Source organism: Miniopterus schreibersii (genome assembly GCF_964146895.1).
Source record: "Miniopterus schreibersii genome assembly, chromosome: 2".
Taxonomy (NCBI): Eukaryota; Metazoa; Chordata; class Mammalia; order Chiroptera; family Miniopteridae; genus Miniopterus; species Miniopterus schreibersii.
Window position 1 is genome coordinate 133,806,405 of NC_138102.1, and position 17,526 is coordinate 133,823,930.

A 17,526-nucleotide genomic window follows, 5' to 3' on the forward strand; every position below is an offset into this window, starting at 1 on the left:
GGGCAACCTTCATGTTCACAGGGGTTAGGATGTCTAAAGGCTAGAGATCTGGGCTCAACAACATATCTAAATTGTCACAGGGAAGGACTTGTGCTGGGTTCAGCATGCAGCTGATACCAGGTCTCTTCCTTACCTGGCTGCTCTGGCGATGTGGGCACAGCTTGGGAAAACTGTCTATGTGCCTGCAACTTCAATGAGTTGCTCACAAAAAGCTGGGGCTTCTGGAGTCTAGAGCTATTTTTCTTTGGTCTTGGAGTGAGTAAAACCTTGTGGAGAAGTAGAACTTTCCTTGTATCCTAGGAACCAGTGTGGTTCAGCTGTTGGAGCAAATTGGACTTCAGTTACTATTCTAAAACAGGGCTTAGCGCTAAAATGTGGAAGCAGCTGAACATAGGAAATAGAAACAAGCAGGTGGGGCTCTGGAGGTCAGCAGGTCAAGATAGACCTTACGGAGTGCATTTGAGCTTCTTGTCTTTGGGGTGTGTGTGTGTGTGTGTGTGTGTACACATGCAGCAGTGAAGAGGCTGATTTCATAGGCCGTGTCAGCATTCTTCAAGATTGCCAAAAGTCACTTGGTAATCTAATATTTAGATAAATGTAATTCTTGTGATCATCAGGATGGAGGCTTGAAGTTATTATTGTTGGATTTTAAATAAATGTGACCATATGTTATTCCACAATCTTGTGAATTGAGATATTGATTATCCATCCATCCATCCATCCATCCATGTCTGCAGTTTTACTGGGTGAAAACAAAGATGTATGCCACTGGATACGTTCAAGAGGTATACAGTCTAATGTGGGACAACCTATTAAAAAATGAGTCAATTACAACACAAAGTGATAAGTATTAAGATGGAGAGAAACATCAGGTATTTGGGAGCACAGGAGAAACAGTTAGTGCAGTGGATTGAGGGAATTGTGGAGATTTCTTAGAGATAACCCTTGTCTTGAGCCTTAATGAGTGAGTTGCAATTAACTAGGTAGAAATTGCTTATAGATATGGTGTGGTGGTGTCAAGAATGTTAATCAAGTCCATTTGGGAAGACATTTATAACAGGTGTTATTTATCTCAACTTTTTGGGACATGGTAAAAAAATCATAATGTAAGCAAATAAAGTCAGGTCCATGCACCAAAGATGACATAATCACTGCCATGTAAAAGTTGCTAGTGATTGCTAGCTTAACAAGTCAGATTTTATAATACTGATAAATCTGAAGTGTAAATTAAAGCCTTGGGATTAATTCAATGGCTACTGTGGAAAGTATATAAAATTTGTGCTGTCTAGTGAGACAAAGAATTACAAAGACATGTTCCACTGTATTGGTGAAAGCTGTTGGATGGACTATATCCTTTAAATTGATAAAGGGAGCGAGTCCAGAGACTTGATAATCTGGACAAACTTCCTGTTCTTACCCAAGATAGGTGTCCTTTAATCTGTCATGGGAATATTCTGCTTTCCACAGGTCAGCCTACAAGACACCTGGTGGGTTAAGCTACTGCGCACAATGCTAGCCTTCTGGGATAGCTATTGTACTGGATTGCAAAAATGAAAACAAACTCATTCCCTGTACCAGGTTATTTTTTAAAAATACATGTTTTCATTGATTTCAGAGAGAGGGAGAGAGAGATAGAAGCGTGGATGAGAAACATCCATCTTCTGCTTCCTGTATAGCCCCTACTAGGGATGGAGCCTGCAATTCAGACATGTGCCCCGACGGGGAATCAAACCAGCCACCTCCTGGTGTGTGGGACAAGGCTCAACCCACTGAGCCACATCGGCTGGCTGGACCAGGTTACTGAATGCGTTTTTGTAGCTCTGCTCATTAAGAGATGAAATCTTACTTCACCCCTTGAGTATGGGCTGGCCAGATGAACTGCACAGCCAAGGGGGCTGGAGCAAACCCAATGCAAACTCGGAAAGTGCTTGGGTGCTGAGGCTTCTCTTATCACGACTCTTGGAAGCTGGTGACTGCCACAACATTAAAAAGCGAAGCCAGCCTGTTAGATGATAAGAGACATGTGGTCTAGTGAGCTCCCCAAACTCCAGCGTACAGTCAGACGATTGTCCGGCAGTGAGTGTGGCGCTATACTGCCACTTGGCCATGGATGCAGGAGCAAGCTCAGCGAGTCCCGAGGGACTGCCCAGCTGAGCCTAGCTGAGCTCAGCCCAAACTGCCCATCCACAGAAATGTGAACTAAACAAACGTTTGTTTTTTAAGGCACTAAATTTGGGGGTGTTTTTTCCCTTTTGTCTACCTGCTTATAGGACAGTTTTCTTGCCTGTGTTCTTTCTCCTATCTCTCTGAGGAGTATTTCTCTTGATTTATTTCCATGGCGTGTGTCTGCTCACTTGACCCATTTGGTTTCCTGATTACTGACCATAAAGTATTTATAGAGTATTTATGGTATGTTAGGTACTATGCTACGTGATGGGGATACTAAAAGTTAATAGCATGCCACCTTGGGTTAGACGGAATGGATTCTGGGCTCTTTTTGTTCACCTAATTACGTGAAAAACACTTGAAAGATGAGTGGGAGAAGCATTATTGAAAAAGAGAGATATAAGGCAGTTAGCACTAAAGAAACAAAACAAGAGGAGACAAGTGGGACTGAGGAGCTTGTGTGCCACACTCTTCTTCCCATATGCACTAGGGATCGGACTGTTTGTTCACTTGTTTTAATACCCTGCACCTCGGCAGAGCGCTGAGGGGAGCTGCCATGAATATTCCTCCCCCTGTCTTTGCCACTAACAACTTCTTTCTGTTATGAATGGGCCCAGGTCCTCCGGCCAAGGCTTTCCCATGTGCAGGCGCGCAGCATTTCTGATTCCCTGTGACATAGAAGGGAGCATCTTTTAACGGCGGTGCTGGGGAAGGCAGAAAAAGAAATCAAAGCCCAAACCAAGCCAAACAAAAAACAAAAACTGGTTTTAGATTTAGGTACCTCTGATTTGAATCCCACTGCTACAGCTTAATGATGGTGAAATTGTCTCAATATTTTTCACATGTAAAATAGGGTTATGTCATCTATTTTATGGGATGTTGTGAGAAATTGAGGTAAGGATTTGAGGTCACATATAAACCCTCTAGCAGAGAAAGCTTGAAGTGCCCCCCAAATTTTCATAAGCGCTCAGAACATGGAGAGCTACACATGGAGCTGCAATCCCGTGGAGCTCAGCATTCAAAGCAACTATTTTTTCCTGTTTAGACAGGAGGAGGCAGTTTAAGTAAACAGATGCAAAGAAATACCATCTCAAGATTTCTATTAAATTAGGGAGGTATTTGCCACATTTTTCCTTTTGGAGAAAAAGAAAGATTTTGTTTTAAAGTCTAGGAGGTGCCAGGAATAGGAGTACTTTGATCTAAAAATCATTGGGAATTATTTATCTGAATAGTTATAAAAATACAAAGGTTATCACAGAATTTTAGTGTTACATAACTTTGGATAAGAAATTCTATTCTATTTTGCAATTCATTTATACGTTTACTAGCTTTCTTTCATATTTTTGTCAAAACAGAGTGGGTTTAATTAGGACAATAAGAAGGAAAATGTCACACATTTTAACAACAGAAATAAGCTTTTAACAATATGGTAAATTATAGTTTTTCCCACAACCACGGCAAGCTAATGAATTCGAAGCTAGAAGGATTATAATGCATGCTTTGTATTTCTTACAGGAAAGGAAGGCCAGTGTTCTAAAGTGATTTTGTAAATGGCTGTTCTTTCCAGCACAGAGCCGGGGGTTCCAGCGCCATTCCTGTTTGGATTCCATCCCACTGCTTAACATAGCAGAGAATTACTGTAAGATTTGCAATGAAATAGTAGTGCCAGGCCTTTTAAAATGTAAACTTTGCTCCCTGGGGAAATAAGTTGCTAGTTAAGAGAAAAAAAAAAATCTTTCATCACATGACACGAATCATTCGAAAGAGATCCTTTCAAGGTACTTCAAATGATTGCCATGTGCTAAACTGACTTAAATCCACTATAATACAATGAGCTAAAATAGTAAAACTTACGTGATTTACTTTTGGCTCCTTGCTTTAAATTATTTCAATCAGTCTCAGTTATTTCCTTATAAATTCATTTCTTTCTTTAAGCTAGATTATTGAGCTAAAATAGAATGACTCCAAACATTCAGAGTGAATGGTGAATGGGAAGGAATTTAACCATAAAGTTAGTACACATTTTATAATTTACAAACATACAGAAACTTCTAGAAAGCAAACTTTTGTTTAGTAAGTTCACAAAATCTAAATACTAAAGTTATAGATGGGACCTAGCTTGAACTTGACTGAAGTAACAAAGTATTATAAAATCTGTGCCACTATCTTTTATTAGAACCACCACCCAACCTAGTTAAAATACTTGATGCCTTTTAGATACAAAATATGGGTGAATTACAAAGCATGCTAAGATAAAGTCACTAATAAGGGAAACATATTTAAATAGGATACCTAGTATTACTTTTATTTTTATTATTATTTTTTAATCCTCGCCTGAGGACATATTTTTTTAATTGAATTTTATTTGAGAGAGAGAGAAAGAGATGTGAGAGAGAAACCTCAATTGGTTGCCTCCCCTTCACACCCCCACTGGGACTGGAACGAAAAATCCAGGTATGTACCCTGACTGGGAACTGAACCTGCAACCTTCTGGTGTACTACAATGCTTCAACCAACTTAGGACCAGGGCTCTAATACTACTTTTATTTTATAGCCGGTGGAGAGAACATTTGAAACCTATTTTGTCAGCGATTTCAGTGGATCAGAGCTATAAAAGCACACAACTTCGGAGCTGAAGGAATTGACTTACATCGACAATTACCAGTCTAGTTGAATAGGGGTATGAACATTGGATCCGAAGCCAGAGCTTTGAGAGAGCCTTAGTTGTAAGGCTCTTAGTTGAATATTTTCTTGTCCTAAATCCATTATTAGTACTTATTCATTTTGCATAATCTTCTAATCACTAGATTAAGGTTTTGCCCCTCGCCAAAGCTGATCAAAGTGAGCCTAAGAAAGACCCTTCCTTTGAGCTCAGGGGCGTGCAGCTTAAACCAACACCCAATTCGATCTGACCCCTAAGGACACGGCCTTCCCGTCTTGCTCTTTAATTTCTGCAAACAGCACAAGGTTCTTTGACCAAGGACTCTGGTTACGTGGCGCTGGAGTGCAAATCGTCTCTCCAAATCCATTAGAGGTTGGAGTTGGTAAAAAGGCAAAATTCTCTGAAACCAGATCCTGTTGCCTTTTTCTCTGTGGAGAAGCTGCAGCCCTAGTTACAGCCGGGAAAGCGCCCTAGCCCGGTTCTTCCTCTAGAGGGAGACACAGTCCAGCTTTTCCACCCATTGCCGCCCCCTTTAATCTCCCGTCTGTTCCTGCAGGACCGCAGTTCGCTCTCAGCAGCAGCTGCGGCTGCTAACGGAACTGCTGCGGGAGGGAGACGCAGGAGGCGACGCCGCCCGGTCCGGCCGCCCCATTTACTGCCTAACTCCACCTGGAGTGCCGGGACCTGCGCTCTCCCGCGTCCCCTCGCAGTGTACCGGGGGCCAGCCCCCCCGGACGCCCTCGGGCAGCCAGGCTGGGCGGAGTAAGGGGTGTGGGTGGAACAGGGGCTTCTGCCCTTTACGGTGACTTTTTAAAAGATACCCACGGTGTCTTTTGGCTGTGTGGCGCTTAGGAGAGGAGGCTTTCATTACTAAACCGCCTACTTTGTTTTTTTTTTACCCCTTCGGTAATTTGGATTTGTTTCCGCGACCCCCTCCCCCGCCCCTTTCTCTCCCCTCCCGCCTTTAGCGAAGTGACACAGGCAACACTTGCTCGCTCGTGTTGGATGTTGGAACTCACACCTTCTCTGTGGTGACGCTGCCAGGTACCGGGGAAAGGGGGACAGCGGCGACCTCCCTCCCTCCCAGCCCACGATGCCTAGAGGGGCAGCGGCTGCGCTGCGTGGGGCTCTGCCCGCGGCGCTGCTAGGAGGGATCGAAGGGCTGCAGCTGGGCGGGAGTTGCTGCTGATTGGACTCGGCGCAAAGTCTCCGAGAGCCTCAGCTGGGACCTATCTGCTAAAAGCGGGAACGCGGGCGCCTGAACCGAGCCACCTGGAGGCCTGCGGGCGGAGGACGGCCGAGCTCGGAGCCTCCCCAGCTGCTCCTCCGCCTCGGAGACCCGGGACCTGCGACAGCCAGGGAGCCGGAGGAGCGCGCGGCGGAGGCTGCTCCCCTGAAGGTGAACCGTTCCGTCCAATTGCCTTTCCCCGGAGAGCGGACGGGCGGGCGCGGGAGAAGGCACGGAGGTTGCGTGAGTGTGTGCGAGAGGGCAGACGGCGTGCGGCGAGAGGAAAAGTCTGTGCTCCGCATTAAAAGCAAACAAATCAGAGATGGAGTAAGGGCGGTAATTGCTGCAAGACCGCCTCGATTCTCGCGGCGGGGGGAGCTGAGCGCACCGCGCGCATCCGGCGAGGACGGCGGGCGACCGCGGGCGCTGGCGAGGGCTGCGGGACTTCGGCTCGTCCTCAGTAAACAAATCTTTTGATTACTTTGACACAGTGGCATAAAGAGGGGGAGGGGGAAAGAGGCGAGGCTCGCGCCCTCCACCGTCCACCCGCTTTAAGGGGATTCCGGTGTAAATGTCAAGAGGCGCCTGAGCCCGCTTTGCCTTCGGAGGAGGAGAGGCGCGCGCGCGCTCACGCACGCTCGGGACCCGCTCGCCTGCCCTCCCCGAGCACACCCCGCCGGACTTGGGTGCCCTATGCCCCTGAACGGGGACGGCGGATTGGCATCTTGGAAGCGATGCAAGAGCGATAAGGCTGGCGCCGGCCCGCGGAAGCTGCAGGAGCATCGCTAGGTGTTGCCACCACCAGGAAGCCGGGCTGCAGGTAGGTGCGAACCGGCGCTCGCGGGTGCTGGGGACCCGGGCGGCCGCTGGAGGAGCCGGGGCGCCGAAGCCTTTCCGTCCCCTTCCCGGGGTCCGGGGCTGTGCCGGGCTCGCCGGGCAAGGCGAGGGGTGAAAGCAGGTGCCGGTGGGGCGGCTGCGTCTCCCTCGCAGGCTGCCGGGGTCGGGGCGGGGGCATGGGGGGGGCGCGGAGAGGGGGTCGGAGCGCGCGAGCCCGGTTCCGGGAGCGGGGCCCTCCCTCCTTTCCTGCTCCCTTTCTCCCGGCGCCGCGAGCGGGTCGCCGAGGATTAAAGCGAGTTTGAACTCGATCCCTCAGCCGAATCCATCCGGGCTGGTACTCATTTGGGGCTCCTGGCGAGGAGCTGGGGGTCGCGGCGGAGGCGCGTGAGGTCGCGGGGCTGAAATCCCTACTTTCCGTGCACTTCTGGTGAGCGCGCTCGGGCCTGTGCGGGCGGTGGGCGTTTCAGCGGGGCTCCGGTTTCTCCAGCTCTTAACTATCTTCAGAAAGAATCATCCTGATAAGTTCCGGAGCCCCATCTATTTAAAGGCTTATTTCCACTTGGGAACGGACGCTTTATGACTGAGTCCAAGAGAGCTTTAAGGAAAGGGACCATTTTAAGAACAGCGTTCAAAAAAACCAAAACAACACCCCCCCCCCCCCCCCAAGAAACAGCTTCGAGAAACTGAGGGCTTTTCCATTTCTTTCCCGATAGAAGCCTCCCAGGGCTTGCTAACGGCCCACGGTGTCTGCCCCGCTGCTCTGCGGCCCCTTCGCCCCTTCTGTTCCGAAAGGCCGGGCTCCTGTCTGGAGGTGTTTTCTTTAGGCTGCTGGTCTTCACTGGCCAGTGGGGAACGTGTTGTTTCTAGAAACTGCCTTTGCAAAGGAAAGTTTGAGATCCGCCGTCCGATGTCCCCCAGGCCCGCAGGCTGAGCTCTCTCGTCTCCCCTTGAAAGGGGGGAAGTGGGGGCGCTCGCAGAGCCCCGGGGGGGGGGGCGCGACGCTCGCCTCTCCTGCGATTCCGCGCCCTGACCGGGTGCGAAACTAGCGCCCGAAGCGTTTGGAATCAAATGTGTAGTTACTACAGCGGCCAGCGAGCCTCTCACCTCGTGCCGAGGGCGTTTGCCTTGTGGCACTGAGACGGAAAAGAAAGCGTCTTCGGTTTGTGAGTGTTAAATCCTCTCTTGCATTTTGCAGAAATCATTTTTTGAAACACACACACACACACAAACCTGTATGCAACCTTTACCCTGCAAAGTACCCCCAAAGCAGTCAGTATAGGAGACCTTCACTCAGGACTGGATGAATTTCAATGACTCTTGACTGGATGATAATTATCTGGTTCCTGTCTCCCCAACTAGATTGTTTGGGACATTAATGTTCTGGCTGTTAGCAATTAACACATTAAAACTGCTCTGTTAGGCAATGTAAGTCAAGACAATGAGTAATTAATTTAAGATTTCTGTGTAAAGTGCTAAATGGCAATAACTAGCAAAGGAGACTGAAAACACTTCTAAAGCCTTTAAAGACCCGAGCGTTAAGATTATCTGTATTTACTGCAGCCTTTCTGTTTCCACATGTACTCTCAGACTGGTGAATCTTTTACAGTTTCAAATTTGGCACCTAAAGAGCCTTAAAAAACGATCATTCACAGGTCATTTAATTTTTTCTTACTTTATTCTGTTCTGGGTCTCATCCTGGGTCAATCGTTTACATATTGACCTCTTTTGAGTCCTACGTTTTGAAGCCACCAGTAGCCATTGAAAGGCCATCTGTAACTACACCGGGGCTTATTGTATTTTGGTTTTCTTAATTGTCAATAAAAAATGGGATTGTATTATTTATAGATAGAATACTGTGAGAACAGTGCACACCAACCGAATGCTTAGGCATGATGACTTTTAAGAGGCAGAGCATGGTTTCAGTGTGTTGCTTTCTATTAGGCACTTTTTTTGAGATTAAAATCTTGATTCTTTTGCACCTTTAATAAAACTTTGTAGTTTAGGATGCGTAAACTTACGTATTAATATATGGTGCTACGATATATGTCTCTTAAAGAAGAACCACAACCTTGATATTAATGCTACAAGTTGTGCTGAAGGGGAATTGAAGTTTTCTGAGTTTATGTGATTTTGAATCTGAAAGATGTTAGCTATTTTAACAATGACAAATTGGAGAATGAAGATTTATGGAGATGCCCACGGATCTATGTCAAAAATGATACATATTGCTTAGAGACTGCATTATAGTATTTACTAACCACTAGGATATAAAATGTGATGACACAGCTGTAAAAACGCCTGTTTTTAGACATGGTTACTTTTCCTTTTTAAAAATTTATAAAGTAATGAAACTTAGGGGATAATACAAGATTTTATAAGAATTATTTTGCGTATTATCGGAAAATTTTAGTGGTCCTGGATCCAGTATCTTCAATGTAGTACTTTAATAAATGACCCTTTTACAATGTATTTTTGAACATTGAAATGTTAAGAGTGTATTTTAGGGTTGGTTTATCACTAATTGCAGGTTATGGATTACCCTGTATGGGTAGGGTAAGATGTGCCTCTCCAGCATTTTCCAGGCATTTCTTTTTCATGGGCCCTAATAGAAGGTGCTGTCAGATTCTGCCTAAGTTCAGCTGTGGCTGCAAACTGATAACATTTGCCGTTCTACTGCATGTATTAAACTAGGAATGTTCCAAGTGTCATCAGTTATTTCTAATATATTTGAGAAGATGAAACAACCAGAGTGCAAACAGTTCAGTGCCTGTGCTTTTACTTCTCCAGTATTTTATTAGAGATGCCTCATTAAGTCGCATTATTCTGCAGCTGTTTTGTTCATTAAAGATTCCAGTAAAAATAAGGAACTTTACTGTGCAATGCAGTTTTGTTTCCTTGGTGAAAAACCGTAAGTTGAAGCAAAATAAGTATCTAACATTATCCCCTTTGATCTATGCCTGACATTTACAAATGCAATTCATCAACCTGTTATTAGTAGGGCTCCATCAAAACACGGAGGAGCACAGATGCTGCTAGATAGGAAGGCCAAACTAGCTGAATCAACCTCTTCTCTGTTCCACATACTTGCACAGTATTTCACATGATAAATCTTGCTTAGGAAGCTTTGATTTTTTTTTTTTTTTTTTAATGCCATGTAATATGATGAATTTGCCATTTTGTTCAGAAATTCTTTGGTTAACTTTATTTTGAACTATAGTATTTGAAGCAGATTGAGCTATACCACTGGAAGAAGGAGGAATAATTTTACAGTGAGTTACCATAAATCTTTTTAGAGAACGGTTTTACTTTAGGTGTGGAGCACAGGCTGAAACAGGGGAGATGGAAAGATGACCCTGGCAAATGGAGACCTAGAAGTTAGTTTTTGATTTTTAGTTGTCACTCACCACCGATTTATTGGGTAATTTTTAGAAAGGCTGATTCTAGCCCGGCCGGTGTGGCTCAGCAGTTGAGCATCGGCCTAAGATCCAGGAGATCCCGATTGGATTCCCAGTCAGGACACATTCCTGGGTTGTGGGCTCGATCCCCAGTGGGGGGCGTGCAGGAGGCAGCCCATCAATGACTTTCATCATTGATGTTTCTATCTCTCTCCCTCTCCCTTCCTCTCTCTGAAATCAATAAAGACATATTTAAAAAAAAAAAAAGTCTGACTCTTCATTTGGCACAGTGATTTAGTGTCCTTGTCAATGAAATACTAACAATTCTTGTCTTCTACTTATTCTTAACATAAATTTTTAGAGAAATGGTTAGACTTATTGGAACATGAAGAAAATGACTATTTAAGTACATTTCTCTGCAATATCTGTCTAATCTCTATACACATGTGTGCACATGCATACATATATATAAATGCTTTTAATGGCACCCATGCAAAATGCTGGTTTTCTATTGAAGGGGGTGAGAACAACTTTAAAAAATGTCTACATTTTTAGGTACATAGTATTTCACTGTTTTGCATGATTTGACCTACAGTGCAGTTGTATCCATGGTTTAACAAGGTCGTTTGTAATTGAGTTTTACTGTTTGAGGCACTGTTACATGCAGCATATTTTTCCTCTTTAGTTTTTCTTTTGGAGGTATTTTTGTCCTTGCTCTGCTCATGCCTGTCTAACTGCCTACTACATTTTTATTTGTTAGGCTACAGATGCAGAAATAAATCAGTTTTGTCCTCTATGTAGGGACAATTTGGGATGTGTTTATTGACACTATGACTGGGAATTTCAACACATTTTAAACACTGAATATATCTGTAAGCTGAATTTATTAAATATGCGCCTCCACAGTCCAAACATAAACCACGAGTTCCATTAGAGCATACTATTCTGGTTTATAAATGATATCTACACATTTCTCCAAAATATATTGATATTATACTCTAAATTTACGTTAGATTTCTCAAACCCACCCACTTCCAATGTGTATACCACGTGTATATGTTGGATTTCATTCTGTGCTGTAATGATAGGCCATCTAGTCCCTGGAATCAGTGAAAATCTGGCCTATTTAGGCAACTGGTTGTTATGACCGTTGCAAAATACAAGACTTCCCAGTTACTGGGGATTCAGATGAAAAGTGAATATATTAGCTATAAGGAGAACATTCCATTTTGTTCACAGTGATCCATATGGCATGTGAGACATAACTAAGGAATCAGAGCTTATAGTACTCCTTTATTAGATAAGGCCCTTTTAATCACTTCCTCTAGTCTCCTGAATTACTCCATAGTAGCTGTAATTGTTTTATGGTTTCCTCTGAATGGCCAGTTATTGAAGGGACGTCTGTCTCCCTTTCCCCTAGCTATTGCTATTGCACAAACATAGTCATTCAATTAAATTTGCCTTTATTTTTGAAACCCTTTACAGAGAGATTGGATATTGTGATAATATTGCATTCTTAGCAATTATGGTGGTAGGCTGAATTTACCAGTTTGACAAAATGGGGACAAGCAGCCAAATGAGTCTCCTTTGCTGTTTTATCTCCCTGTGCTCTGTTAAGCTAACTCTTGACATAAAGCCTGGAGAGGGCAAAGTAGCTCTTGATGAATGCAAAGTTTGTTTTACTAAATACGTTTATGGTTTTTTTTCTGCTATGAACTATTCACTGTGTAATTGCATGCATGTGAATGGGCAACTGTGTTGACCTTTAAAGGTCATGCAAAGATTCTAAACCTTTCAATTTCCAGTGTTAATTGCCTATGGCCTCCTGTTGCTGCATATGGAGCTTTCTGTTGAGTTTAATAATACAGAGTAATACTTTGGCTTTCTGTGGTTGATTATGAAGCTCTTTATAAGCATATTTATGAAGGTATCCATAGTAGGCACTGTGACAGAAGATTTTTGGAAAAGTGTATTTGTACTTTGGAATTAAAGGTTTCAAGCCAGAATGGCCTGGGTTATGAGGAGATGGACAGATTCCTTTCTGGGACCAAAAAAATCCATCATTCAAAATGATTGTCTATATGTAAAAACTGTATTTAGTTTTATTTGATTCTGGCTGAATTTTTCTTTTTTAAATGTCCTTCTTGGTGATTCGAGTGAGAATTGTTCTTAAATATTGGAGGAAGGAAATATGCTTGATCTCTCCTGCTCTATTATGAAAAAGACCACCTATATGAGAAAAGCAAGGTGTGTTGTTTGTTCCAGTCTGCTTTGTCCTGCCTTCATATTCTTTGCCTTTATGGGTTGTAAAGTTAGCAAAAGCAGGGAAGTAAAAAGGGTTTTGTGGTCACAGGAATCTTAACAAAATCTCAAGCTAGTAGTAATAAGACACAGAGACTTTGTTAGACTATATTGTTTGAGAGGGCAGGTTTTCTACAGCTCTAAAACTTGGTCTACTCAAACAATGGAGCTCTATGTATTGCTGCAGTGAATTTGTGTCTGCTCAGATCAGTCAAGAATTCAGAAATAGCCAATAAAGATCATTTGAGAAAAACAACATAAACATATTTTTTATTTGTATTAGTTTATGGACAGTTCCAAGTTCATTTAAGGTGGGAAAACCTGGCCATTGTTACCATTTCTTTCTTAGTTTACCTTTACCTTGTTATAGGTGTATAGTGAATGGCATACTCAAATTTGTTGGTGCTGGAGAGTTCAGTCCATTTCTTCTGAATGACTGTCATATGTATTAGTATCAGCGACCTGGTCCTGCTTTTGTTTGTATTTTTTTTCAGAAAGTTGAGTCGAATTGAGTGAAACAGTTCTTCTCTTTTATGGTGTATAAGGAGAAAGGAGGTGGGCGATCTACCTCCTAGTCAGGCAATCCAGAGGCCAAGGGCAGAGTGGAAGGGCATTGCAGTCTCATACTCCATGAAATCATTTTGGATAGGTTTAAGTTCAAGGAAGATTTCTAATCTAAATTTTTTCAGCTTTAGTTCTTGAAATGTTATATCACAATAGTTTCCTGCTAAGATACATATTTAGTATTATTGAAAATACGTTTTTGATTGATTGATGGTGTGTTTATAAATATACCAGAATTGGGTCAAAATTTAGATTTTGCTATTTGAAGATATATTTGCTCATCCCATCATTTACTGAGTGGTTAAAATTCATTGGTTTGCATTTTAGTTAGCAGATAAATTTTTAAAATGACTTATAAAAGCAGTGTTTACAGTGGTGAGAGCTCTGGAGATACTTTTGTAGTTTTACCAACAAATAACCATGTAACCACAAGAAAATCACTTTATTTCTCTGTGCCTCAGTTTCTCAGCAATGTATTTTTCCAATCAATTTTTTAAGACAATTAAAAATTAAAAATTTCCCCCAAGTGCAGACCTAGTAAGCATCATGGCATGGGAGTAATAGTACTGTAAGATAAAGCTTTAGTTATGCAGTCAAGGGACATCTAGCACATAGTTCCTGGCACATCAGTAAATGTGCCATAAATGCTTTTCAATAAGTGATTTGTAAAAGTTGTCCAGCTTTAAAAGATTGGGATGATGATGATAATGATGATGGTAATGATGATTATGGTGATGACTAAAAGACTACAGACTTGGGTACATAAAATGGAATTAGACTAAATTTTATAATCCAGTTTAGCCACTTTGTCTAGTTTGTATCATGTTTTGTTGCAAAACAAGTTGTGATAGGCCGTGAGTCTTATAGGCTTGTTAGGGTTACATGTCTTTTCTCTACTGATGGTTTTCATGGTCACTGAAATAAAATGAACAACCAAAATAGAACTAGACTAGCAAATGAATAATCTTCCTATACCTGTTGATAATTAAACACGTTCATTCAAAATCTGTGTATGACTTTTTGAGAATTTATAATTTCTGGGAAAACTTCATTTATTCAGTAAGTATTTATTGAACAATTTCTGGGTATTTGAGGTTTCTCAGTAAATAAAAAAGACAAAGACACCCATCCTCATAGAATTTACCATTTCAGTATATTACTTGAAGTTTTGAAATGAATCTGAGGGAGTGGTTCAAGAATGTATTGTGCTGTGTCTACACTTGCTGCTAACTCTTGTTTATAACTGTGAAGAACAGTTCTGAAGAGAAATAGTTAAAATAGTTAAAATGTCTGAGTTGGAATGAATTGTGTCAAAAAATAGCATAGTATATATTTAAAGTGAGGTAGTATGTCATTCAGTGGGTTGATTTCAGCTCACAAGGTCTGTGATCAAACCTAGGGTAACACAAGCAGTAGCTCCCTTTCCTGAATTACACATATGAAAGAATAAATTCAGATAGGCTGAGTGATTTGAGATCAGTGACATCATGCTCCTAGAGTCTCTTAAAAGGGTGGCAAATTCAGCCACCTGTGGGGTCAGGCTGGGGATGTGAATGAGTGAAGCAGACCAAATGGAAGATGACAAATGGTAGCTGACACTCAGCCTCAGCTACAGTGTTGGGGAGACCATAGGGAGTGGTGGAGATTCTGGCCAACATCTGAGTAGGACAGCTGAGCCTTGGCTCTACTTATTGCCATGCCAGAACGTAGGTCTGGTGTTGCCAGATTTTCTGATTTGTAGAAGAGAACTTAGATGTCCAGATTTTTTTGATGTGAAAGTTTCAGATTTTTAAATGATCGTAATGAACTCCAAGCTAAAATACTATGTGGGCCAACAGACGTATCTGCAGGCCATATGCAGGCTAAGGGGCATGTTGACAGAGGGATATATGAGAACAGCTAGTTAGGGAGATGTGTATATGCCCGTCCACTGTCATCTCCAGCCATGATCCTCCAGCCCTCCTGGTGTCTGGAACGAGGCTGGTTGCCAGGAAAGGGCTCAGCTGGAGCAGCTGAACAGTAATGAGTCTTTCAGTCTCATCTCTGTATTTAGTTTTCTTCATGTTGACTCATTGTGCAGTTGATGCTGAACTCACCTTGAAGTTGGTGGTATCTTGTCGAGTTTAAGAGATATGCTGGGAAAGCAGAAGTTTAAGCTGATGCCATATATTTGGAATGTGCTTTGGAATTCTGTAATGCCTTCCTCCTTTAGATTAGTGATTCTTAAACTTCCAAATGCTTACAGATCATCTGGGGGAATTTTGCTAGAGTGCAGGTTCTAGAGTGGGGCCTGAGATCTGCATTTCTAACTTGCTCCCAGGTAAAGCTAGTGCTGTTGGCCCATGGACTACAGTTTGAGTTGCAAGGCTTTGGAGAGCTTTCTCACCTTGAATTTCCATTCATGCATGCACAAAGGTGGGAGGCCTCCAACCCTTAGCTCTGACAAGTTTCTCCCTGTGGTAACAGCCCAAACTTGGCCACTGACTATAAACACTTCTCAAAGGCTCTTTAATCTGAGCACAGAATTCCTCAGTATTATGCTTAGTTTGCTACTCTTTAGAGAACGTATATCAGAAATTGTCTGTCCTTCCCCTATAATGCAAGTTTGATTTACTTCCTACAGCTTGAAGAAATGTTTATTTCTTAACTAAGGCATTATATTATACATGAATATGTTCTAGTACTCAAAGTCAATTTTAGTTCCCTAAATCATTTTTGGAATTTCAACACTATTTACTTCCTTTTAGGACTTAAATGTCAAATTTTTGGCCACAATAACTAGATTTTTGTTCTACTCAAGTAGTTATTATGAGTAGGTAAAAGGATGGACTTGAAAAAAGATGGTTTTCCTGTATGTTTGTTAGGTTTACAACTTTACAGTGACTATCTCTTTTTTTTCTCTGCTAATTCGAACTACCTTTCCACAGTGGTCTCTTTAGGACTAAAGACATAATGACTTATTCTTTCGGGAGTTTAACTTCTTTATATATCACTAACATTTTGTTTTTCCTAAAGTTTTATTAATGCCAAGTGTCACAGCTAGGTTTGTGACTCTCTTGTACTGAGATTTGACCTGGGCCTCGTGTCACGAGCTCAGTTCACTGGGTGAACTATTTTGTTGTCGGTTTTATCAATGCCCTGGAAATTCTGATGTTTCTTATGCTGGCATATTAATTATAAACTGAGATTGGATTTAGACATGTCAGTCTGAGGGAGGGAAGCAATTTGTTTTCTTGCAAGTTGTATGATTAATATAGTTTGCAAGAGTAATGCTATTAAAGCTTACTCAATTTCTTTCATTTAACTGCTTAGAAGATTCCGTTATATAAAATAGCTTTGCTTAAAGCTGAATAATAATATGATTTCATTTTCCCGAGTCTGTTAGACTGTAAGCTCTGTGAGGAAGAACCATGTGTATCATGTTTCTATTGATTCTCAGTGCTTAGCATAGTGCCTGGCACATGATAGGTACTTAATAAATTTAATGGGAAGATGATGAAGAGTTCATATTGATAAAATGTCTTTTTGCATATTTCTTCAATGTGTGAGAAGTATTCTGTGAAGCAGTCTTTCATTCTGTCTAATTGAGTGTGTTTGTGTTGTGTGTGAGAGAGACAGAGAACTTACTGGGAGAGAGAGAGAGAGTGAGAGAGCACGTGCAAGAGATGGAGAGGCTATTGATTTTGACCTACACCCGAAAGGTATTTTAGCATTAAAAATACATGCATTCTAGGCAAAACATCAAGGACAAAATAAAATAAGAATGCTGACCGATACTCCACAATTTATTGTAACCTGGAGGTTTAGAGACTACATATGCTTGTGATTCTGCTGCTGTGTAAATTAAATAATATTTGTCAATGTCAAATTTAAGTGTTGTTAATCACATATGGAATATACTGTGATTGCTCTTGTCAGTGACTTGACTCAATCATTCATTAGGGAATTGAAGGCCATTTATTCTTATCTACATAATTACCATTTTCATAATTTATCATGAACCAGATTTGCTTTTTTTCACCTTCAGGAACACTTTTGACTGTGATACCATTGTTCTTGGCTTTAATGATATTTTAAATTATTGGTGTTCTAAATTTTAAATGCTATTTAGTACGGATAGTATGCATTCAAATATTTTACTTTAGTCCTTCTAGGTCAAGTAAAGCTTTTAAATGCTTGCTGCCATAGAAGATTTTACAAAATTAAAACTCTTTGACTATAGTTGATTATTAAGGAAACCCATGTGTATTATAAAACAAAAAAAAGTCAGCTCATTAGATCATTAAAAACTTAGGTACATTTTTTGTGTCACCTTTATTTTAGAGTTAAACTGTATATATTAACACCCCTAAGTGCTTAAAATTTTCTTAAAA

General features: G+C 41.8%; 1 protein-coding gene across 3 annotated transcripts in view; it reads left to right on the forward strand.

The window, feature by feature from the left end:
- Positions 1-5,390: 5,390 nt before the first annotated feature.
- TAFA2 (TAFA chemokine like family member 2) overlaps positions 5,391-17,526 on the forward strand; it is a 416,091-nt gene continuing 403,955 nt past the window's right edge. Inside the window, exon 1 of one of the 3 annotated variants that reach the window (XM_081130399.1) lies at positions 5,391-6,876. The gene's annotated coding sequence lies outside the window, so the exon portion shown is untranslated. Of the gene's footprint in view, positions 6,877-7,161; positions 7,321-17,526 lie in introns of those variants that run through there. The other 2 variants (XM_081130400.1, XM_081130402.1) reach the window with 2 other exon arrangements.